Raw genomic sequence first — 8,225 nt, forward strand, 5'->3', positions numbered from 1 at the left:
TTAATAGAGAAGCACATGATTTCTTTTAATGCCTTCAAAAGCTCCACTGCCTGTGCTGTTTCACTTCAGACTTTGCAGATGGCAGGACAACTTCTAACAAATTCAAATCAATTACGTACTTCACTTCCGGTTTAGAAACAAATTGAAACTAAAGTATTGACAAGCCAGAAATAAACAGCATTCCATGTATCAAAATAACTTAGTCATATGACTCCTTTCAGTGCTTTTTTTTAACCAATGGAATGGTAGCAGTGGGGGGAGTGGGAGGGAGGGGATGAGGTTTTCTTGGTTTATGCTGGTTCGAACCTCAGAAACACCGTGGAAACCACCTTGCTTCTGCTGATAGTACAGGGCTGAAAAGGGACAATACTACTGCAAAGAGCTGCAGCCCAAGTAGGCTCCTGAATGATAAAACAAGAACTTCAGGCCACCTCTTCTGGTTAAAACTACTGATATCATCGCTGATCCTACACCTTAGTTCCAGGTATCTCCTGGAGGCTGAATGCTATAGCACTTCAGAGAATTAAGTGTTTGAAGCAGCTGATAATACTGATTAAAATCAATTGTCAAGATGAAGCAAAGAAGACAGGCTATTTAAATGTTTTAAAAATTGCCATGTGTGGGTTGTACAGTCAATCAGTACGCGCGAGGAGCACTCTCCCGTTCAGGAGCGGGCGTGTGCTGGAGCTGCCAGATGCTGTGGGACCTCAGGGGACTTTGGGGCAAGAGCAAGAGCTCCAGCTCTGTGTGCACCTCAGGCTTTGAAACTGCCCAGATTCAGGCTGGTAGGCAAGGCAACCAACCCAAAAAGCCTCAAGCTTTCTGCTGGTCCATGCGATTTCCTTAGCTTACACCAGCACAAGTTCTTGCCTTTTCTGGATAGAGATTGGATTTGGAGCTGAAAACTGATCCTGAACAATGCAATGCTTTACCATGATCTTCATACAGATGAAGGTCCTAGACGTCCAGACCCAGCAAGTCTTGGGGCACTGGCTAAGCCCTGGGGCCTCTCCCCTTTCAGGGAAGTTAGATGGGAATCTGGCAGCCAAGGCTCTCTCTACTTTTCACACAGTGAAGGATGAAACCCTGGCTCTGCTTTTCGCAGGCAGCAGATCAAGTGTTACATAATTTACACCCACATATGAACGGATATTGCTGCAAGGCTGATGCATGTAAGTATAATCCTTAAAAACCATTAGACTGTCACCCAAAATATAAGCTAAAATTAACTTACGAAATTAGCAATAGATTAAGATCAAGGTATTTACATGGAGGAAGGGCAGCTGCTGCAATTATTTTGGGATCCACTAAAAACTACCGTAGGAGAGCTCTTGTGCAAAGCCCTGTGCAATCACAAATCACAATCATAGAAGATCTTGAGTTGTAAGGGACCCATAAAGAGCATCGAGACCAGCTGCTTGGGACTGGTTTACTCCTTATAATATATTTTCAAGACTTTAAATTTTACTCCAAACGCCCCCTTCACATGCTGAATATTCCCCTTTTGATTTCACAAACATAACAATACTTTTCAGATATGCAGGGTCTACTTATTTTAATGAAGTTACCAAATATAACTATGAAAGACCAAAATCTTGGCTTAGGCATAGGAAGGAATTTAGGCACACTACAAAATGCAGCAGAGATGTTGTAACAGTCACTTCTCCTTTGTAAAAACTGAGTAAAACCAAAGATCAAACATGCTTTTAATCAGAAACGTCTTGATGAGTTCCTAATTAGAACTGCTCCTCAGAGGTAAGCTCACTGCATTTACCAAACTACATGTCAGTTTAATGAAGAACAGAAGATGATGAAAGTAGTACAGAAATAAACCTGACTTTTGGTGTATATTCCATATTAATAATGTGATTATCCTCTATTTTCCAGATAAATGGCTCTTGCCTATCTCATGTCATACAGAAGTCTTAAACAGAGCAGGCTGTATGTTCAGATGACAAATACACCACAGCTACACTCAGGAAATCTGACTGAATGAAGCACATTATTTCCTAGCAGCATTCCCGCTAATTGCCATTCATTTCACTTCCTTATTCTATAAATGTTGAAGACAATCTAGTACATACTTTTGAACAAGAATGTTTGTAATTCAGTTATTATACAGAATTTTACTTTACAGAGACATAAGCAACATCACCATTACACATATATAACTATCTCAAGCTTTATCTCAGTAATTTAGAAACAGGGAGTAACCTGATGCAGATCTCTGACACAACTTCCTCTAGCAGAAGAGAGAGCTGGAAAAATCAAGGTTTAGATGCATGTTAAGCACACTGTGAGTGCCCAGATTTCTCACAGAAATCTGTGTGACATCTTCTGCAATAAGCAGGTGTAAAACTGGGGTGTGCTGAGACTGATCAAGCAGAGTCCACTATTCTTCAAGGGTAAGCAGCTGCTGCTGAGCTAAGAGCATTTATTTCCCTGTCTTATAATAACCATTCCCATAAAACTCAAAAACTAAGTCCTGATCTATGCTCACAACTTGATAACTTGAGTTATCCCCAAAGATAACTTTTTATCAAAACACCATAATGACAGTTCTTAGTCTTTATTGTTATTGTCATACGAAGTTTTAATTTTCAAACTTTGTTCCCATCTTTGCTAAAAGCCCGGAAGTTGAAAGGCCTTCAAACCAAAAAGCATGAAGGTCCTGCTCTGTTTCTGCAAGCAATACTTGCAGTCAGGGTTATATCGTTAAATGAGAGGCATTTAGTCAAGACCACTGGAAGAGTGCTGGTATGAGGCTGCATATTAAAATATCCAGGCTGTGTACTTTTCCAACTGCTTGTTTACACCTTGGACAATAAAAGACAAATGCAGCTATTGGCTGTCTAACTTCTAATATTTCCTGGATAGCTTCCCAGTTTCAAGAATCTAAAGGAATGAAAGTTTCCTCTTGTTAACCCTACTAATGGAAGACTTGGCACAGACAAGATAATACATTGATTTCTGGAATACATTTTATTTGAGACACCCTCCAGACACCCTGTGTGGCTCTGAGCCACACAAAACCAGCTCCCAGCTCATTCATTACACGACAATAGCGGTAGGTACTTTCACTTCTTTTCTGAAGATAACATAGGACTGTATGTCCCAATGAGGATTTTTAAGGCACAGCATAGTGGGGTTCATCTGTTCAGCTCCCAAGGTGGGTGTTCCTTCACATATTTCAGTGAGCGACTGCCTTGTGTTCCCAGGGAATGTTTTCTCCTTAGTACCTTCTCCAGTGCCCCAGTTTCTGAACTGCCCAGCCAGTTCACTGTACCCTGACACAAAACGCATCAGTCAAGTGGGATAAAAGTAGTCTTTGAGATATCATGCATTTCCAACTCTGCTACCTCAATTTGAGCTTTATCATAAAGATGAGGGTTTGCTAAAGCTAATTCCAGCAGCGGCAGCCAGAAGGCTTCCAATCCCAGAGTATGTGCTGATTAGCTCATTTTGTGTAAGCCTCACTCTTGTATTTCAGCTCCAGATAGGTGCCCTTCCTAAGCAAGGACATGGAAAGTCCTTGAATCAAGAAGAGAATGCTTAAATTTCTTGTGTTTTTTTTTTTTTTTTTTTTTTTTTTTTTTTTTTTTTTTTTTCCAAACCTCCTTCTACATCCCCAGCTAGGTGCATGTTCTGGATACTCTCCACAAAAGCCTCTCACATTTCTTCATATAAACAAGAGTGGATGTCAGCCTGGGTAAGCATCAGGACAGAGGGAACACAAACACTTGAGACTGCTTTGTAGATGGTAGGTGCAGACACTCAGCTCAGATGCAACTCAGATCCCACCCAGGAGTAACTACCAGCATATTTCTCTGAGAAGACCTCTAAGAAGGTCTAGGAGTGTTTGTTCAATTGTGATTTCCTTTGGCTAACAACTGCAAGAGCTTCCAGGAGGAATGTCTCACTGTGCTCGGCAGCAGAAGCCCTTACCTAAGTGTCCTGGGAACAGCTGTTCCTGAAGAAGAGAGCAATGCAAAGGGAGAGGCCTTCTTCCCACAAGGGAGTGGAAGGACCTAGAGGCTTCTTGGTGGCATCAGGTATGGACTCTCCACTCACGGGTTCTATGAACTTCAAGTTTGGTCCACAACTGGGAACTAGCTGCTACTTCCCCTAGCTATCTCAGTTTTGGTTTCATAACTGACCACTTGCAAACAAATTTCAACCTGATATGTTGGATATCACAGGTCTGTCATTTTCCCTGCCACTGACTGAGGAAACTTGTCTGAAAACTCTGAGATGAAAAAAGAAGAAAAGCTGAAGGGGAAAACAGAGAGAGAAAGCCAGTGGCAGTACTGCTTATAGAATCATACAATTGTTTTTGTTGGAAAAGACCTTTAAGATCATCAAGTCCAACCATTAATCTAACAATACCAAGTCCACTACTAAACCATGTTCCTCAGCACCTCATCTAAACATCTTTTAAATACCTCCAGGGATGGTGACTCCACCACCTCCCTGGGTAGCCTGTTCCAATGTTTGACAGCCCTTTCAGTGAAGAAGCTTTTCCTAATATCCAACCTAAACTTCCTATGGTGCAACCTGAGACCATTTCCTCTTGTCCTGTAACTTGTTACTTTGGAGAAGAGACTGACTCCCACCTCACTACAACCTCCTTTCATCTTGTTGTGGAGGATGATAAGGTCTCCCCTGAGCCTTCTCTTCTCCAGGCTCAACAACCCCCGTTTCCCCCATCACTCCTTGTAAAACTTGTTTTCCAGGCACTTCACCAGCTTTGTTGCCCTTCTACACCTTATGCTGTCTTGGTTCAAGAGTCAGCACCATCGTGTAAGTTCTTTAGACTAGTAAATAAGCCATGAAGCTGCATATCAAAACAGATGACAAACTAAGAGCCCTATTGGAAATAAAATACCTGGAAACAAGTAAGGGCCTGGAAGGCTGAAATTTGATAAAACAGAGAAGAAACACAGGATCAGTTTGAGGGTTTAAAAGCCTATGGAAGAAGGGCTGGGCATGCCAACTGTGTCATGTGGCCATATTTGTCAAGTTTGGGGACAAGTGAAGAAGAAAGAGGTAAGGTGCCTGCACTGAGCATCTTAGATAGACCTAGAAAACGACACTGCAAATGCCATGTTCTTTTCAGTTTTCAGAGAAGGGACCAACCAAGCATAGAGGAACAAGGCTCAAAAAACAACAGACTACAACAACCATTTGTTTTTGTGGGTAGTTTGTTCCATGTAAGAGCAGGGAAACTGGCTCCCAACCTTGGGGTCAGCAGATTCCTGGCAATGCTGAGCAGCCAGGCTGCTCATCTCGGGGTAAGCAGGGAAGCATGTTTCCATCACGCTTAAATTCTCTGCTCAGACATCTGCAAGGCTGTTGGAAACTCAATAGCACCTGCCAATCACAAAGCAGCAACTTTTCCAGAAAACTGGTGCAGTGCATTTTAGCTGAGGATGGGTAAGAAAGTAAATTTGGTTTGTGACTAATTTTCTGACCATTGAAGTTCTGCTACTAACTTCAACAGGCATTTTGTGTGAGGCATTTCACTGTTAGCTGAATCAGGTTACAGTTTTGAGCCCCAGTGATAACTTCAGTGTTACAGTGCGTCACCAAGAGTTAATCTAAACAGATCCTTGTGAGCTTGGCTTACAGGGAATCATATAAGCAACACCAAAAAAGCTAGGTGCTTACATTGGACTAGACCCAGATCTGATAGGCTTAGGAAAGCATACTGAACAGTAGCTGAATTGCAAGAAATAACCCCCCCCATACTTCATCGTAGCTGCCAGCTCTGCCCAAGAATCACATCCCCATTATGGCTCATAAAAATGGAAATTGCAAATAATGGCAGTAATGGGACCAATTCTACTCCAGCTGCTTGGGAATGGAGATGAGAAAAAAAAAAAGAAAAACCAAACATTTTTCCACTCTCACATGGCCCAAAATACCACAAAAGCAGTTTAATTCCCAAAGAAGTAAGGCAGCCTATTAGTTTTCCAGGGACATCTACCAGTGAAGAGGAAGTTTGTATCTTGATGCACAAACCCTAAAGAAGGTTCTCTGGCAGAGGCTAGAAAGGGAACAGCCCATGCCTCCCACCATCTCCTCTCCACAGAGTAACTCAAAAACTCTCTGGGATCTTGTGATATTCCCCACTCACCCTAATCCTCTAAATAACCAAGTCCCCACTTGAGTCTGCTCAGAAACAGGTCACAGCTCTTGGGCAGCTTCCTCACCGCTCAGCTCTCAGGCCTGAGAACTTCTTGACTAAATTAACTTGAACCAGGTCTTTCCTGTCTATCTTCTTTTGTTGGATTTATTTATTCTCCTCTTACACTCCCTGTTGAGTAGACAACAGCTTGTTTTCAGGCAAGTCATCAGAGCTCTCAGAAAATTCATGAGCAGAGTAAGCCCTGGATAGGTCTCCATCCTAGTCTATGGGAGGTGAGCAATGAGCTGGCTCATCAGCACAGCCCTTTGGTCTCTCTGTGGAAAGGAGGCTTTGGAAACAAGTAGTAGGCTTTGTATTTTCAAGTCCTGGCCTTTAGGGCAAAGGTGAACAGAAGTTAAATGCCAATAGATATAACACTGGAAACACAGAGGTGGGAAAAAAATAAAATCTAAATCTAAAGTCTAGGAGTCAGCTGGGAGCTTGAATGATTTTCCAGATTAGGCAAAAGAACTGGGGACTAAGTGAAGTAAACTGTTTACACACATTCGACATCTGGAACTGACTGCTTTTAAAAGAACTCAGAGTCATCAGGACATGCTTTTGCTCAGCACTATAACTACTGGAGTCTGCTTTCACCTCTGCCTGGTCACTGCTAGAGCAGTGACCCGATATTCCCACAGGGAAGACACTTGGGCTGGGAAGGTCACGTAGCAAATGAACAAGCAGCTACTGGGTGCATCAAAGCTTTGAGGGTGTTGGAAAAAACAAGGAAAACATCTGTGCCTACTGTTAGGTAGAGACATGCTGTGCCTATACATGAGCCACAGTGACAGATAGGATGTGAGACAAGTGCCCAGCCTAGGGAGTGGTGTCAGAAGACAGATTTGACACCAGAACAGCCGTGATACATCACCTCTGCTCTAATGTAGGCAGGGCTCATGTGCCCTGAGAAGGGAAAGGCCTTGCTCCATTCATTCTCCCTCCTTCACTCTGACCATCAACAGATGGATAGCCAGACATTTAGCAGCATCCTGCTCACCCCATCCCAACCCTCACTAGCAGCAAGCAGAGCCCTTTTTGCTCTCCTTCACTCCTCTCTGAGCTTACAGCAATGCCAGTGTGCAGTCAAAAGGCCAGCTGCTGGTCCATTTATCACAGGTATATTGGTACAGAGCCAGGAGCTTCTGTCCCCAGCAGCCCAGAGCAGGAAAAGGTTCCAGATTACTGTTCCTCAAAATGAGAAATAGAAGGGTATGTGGCAAGTGTGAGATCAAATCCTCCCTGCAGTCCAGGCATCATCTCCCAGGAAGAACCTGAGTTTTCTTTTTTCTTAAATAATCTGATCTACAATTGGTTCACCCCTAAGCAGCTAAAGATTCTCTGAAAGCCCTGTCTCCACAGGGTTCCTGTCCATCAGACAGCAAAGCTTGTGTTCAGACAGCTGCTGCTTTTCCTTAATGTTCTGACTTTGGGAGGCAGAGGCTGCTGCTCAGAGGACACGTGATGGCACGTTCTCGGTTAACGGATGGGGCAAGACAGTAAGTAAGCCAGTGACTGAGGTCCAGACCTCTGACTGCTTCCCAGACCAGGGAGTCACCTCATTGCTGACTCATTGCCACAGTACAGGAAGAGCAAAAAAAAAATAGTGCAAAGACTGAACTGGATAAAAAGAGGAACACTTTTCTTATCTGCACCACAGATGCACTCTGCTCCAGGGTAATAGTCTACCAACAGTCGATACTACCCAATATCAGGTCCTAGACACACAGCCAAGCAAACAGCAGAGAATGTTTTGCCGTGGCATCTTTCATGTCTGAGATAGCAGAACTGCTCTTTCCCAAGCAGTGAACAGCTCATCCCACAGCTGCACACTCTATGGCAGCAGGGTCTACAGGAGGTCACAGCTCACTGCAGCAAGCCCTATTCCCCACACACCATTCCCAGAAGAGATGTCTACAAAAGACCTTGGGATTGTCTTTCTTCACGTCTCCAAAAGCAGCTCAGGGAATTTTAACTCACTGAGAGGTGATCCAAAGCCATTAGATTTCTACCTACAGCCAATACCCTTTGGTTTTGA

The sequence above is a fragment of the Merops nubicus genome, unplaced genomic scaffold (assembly GCF_000691845.1).
Source record: "Merops nubicus isolate BGI_N331 unplaced genomic scaffold, ASM69184v1 scaffold28888, whole genome shotgun sequence".
Lineage (NCBI taxonomy): Eukaryota > Metazoa > Chordata > Aves > Coraciiformes > Meropidae > Merops > Merops nubicus.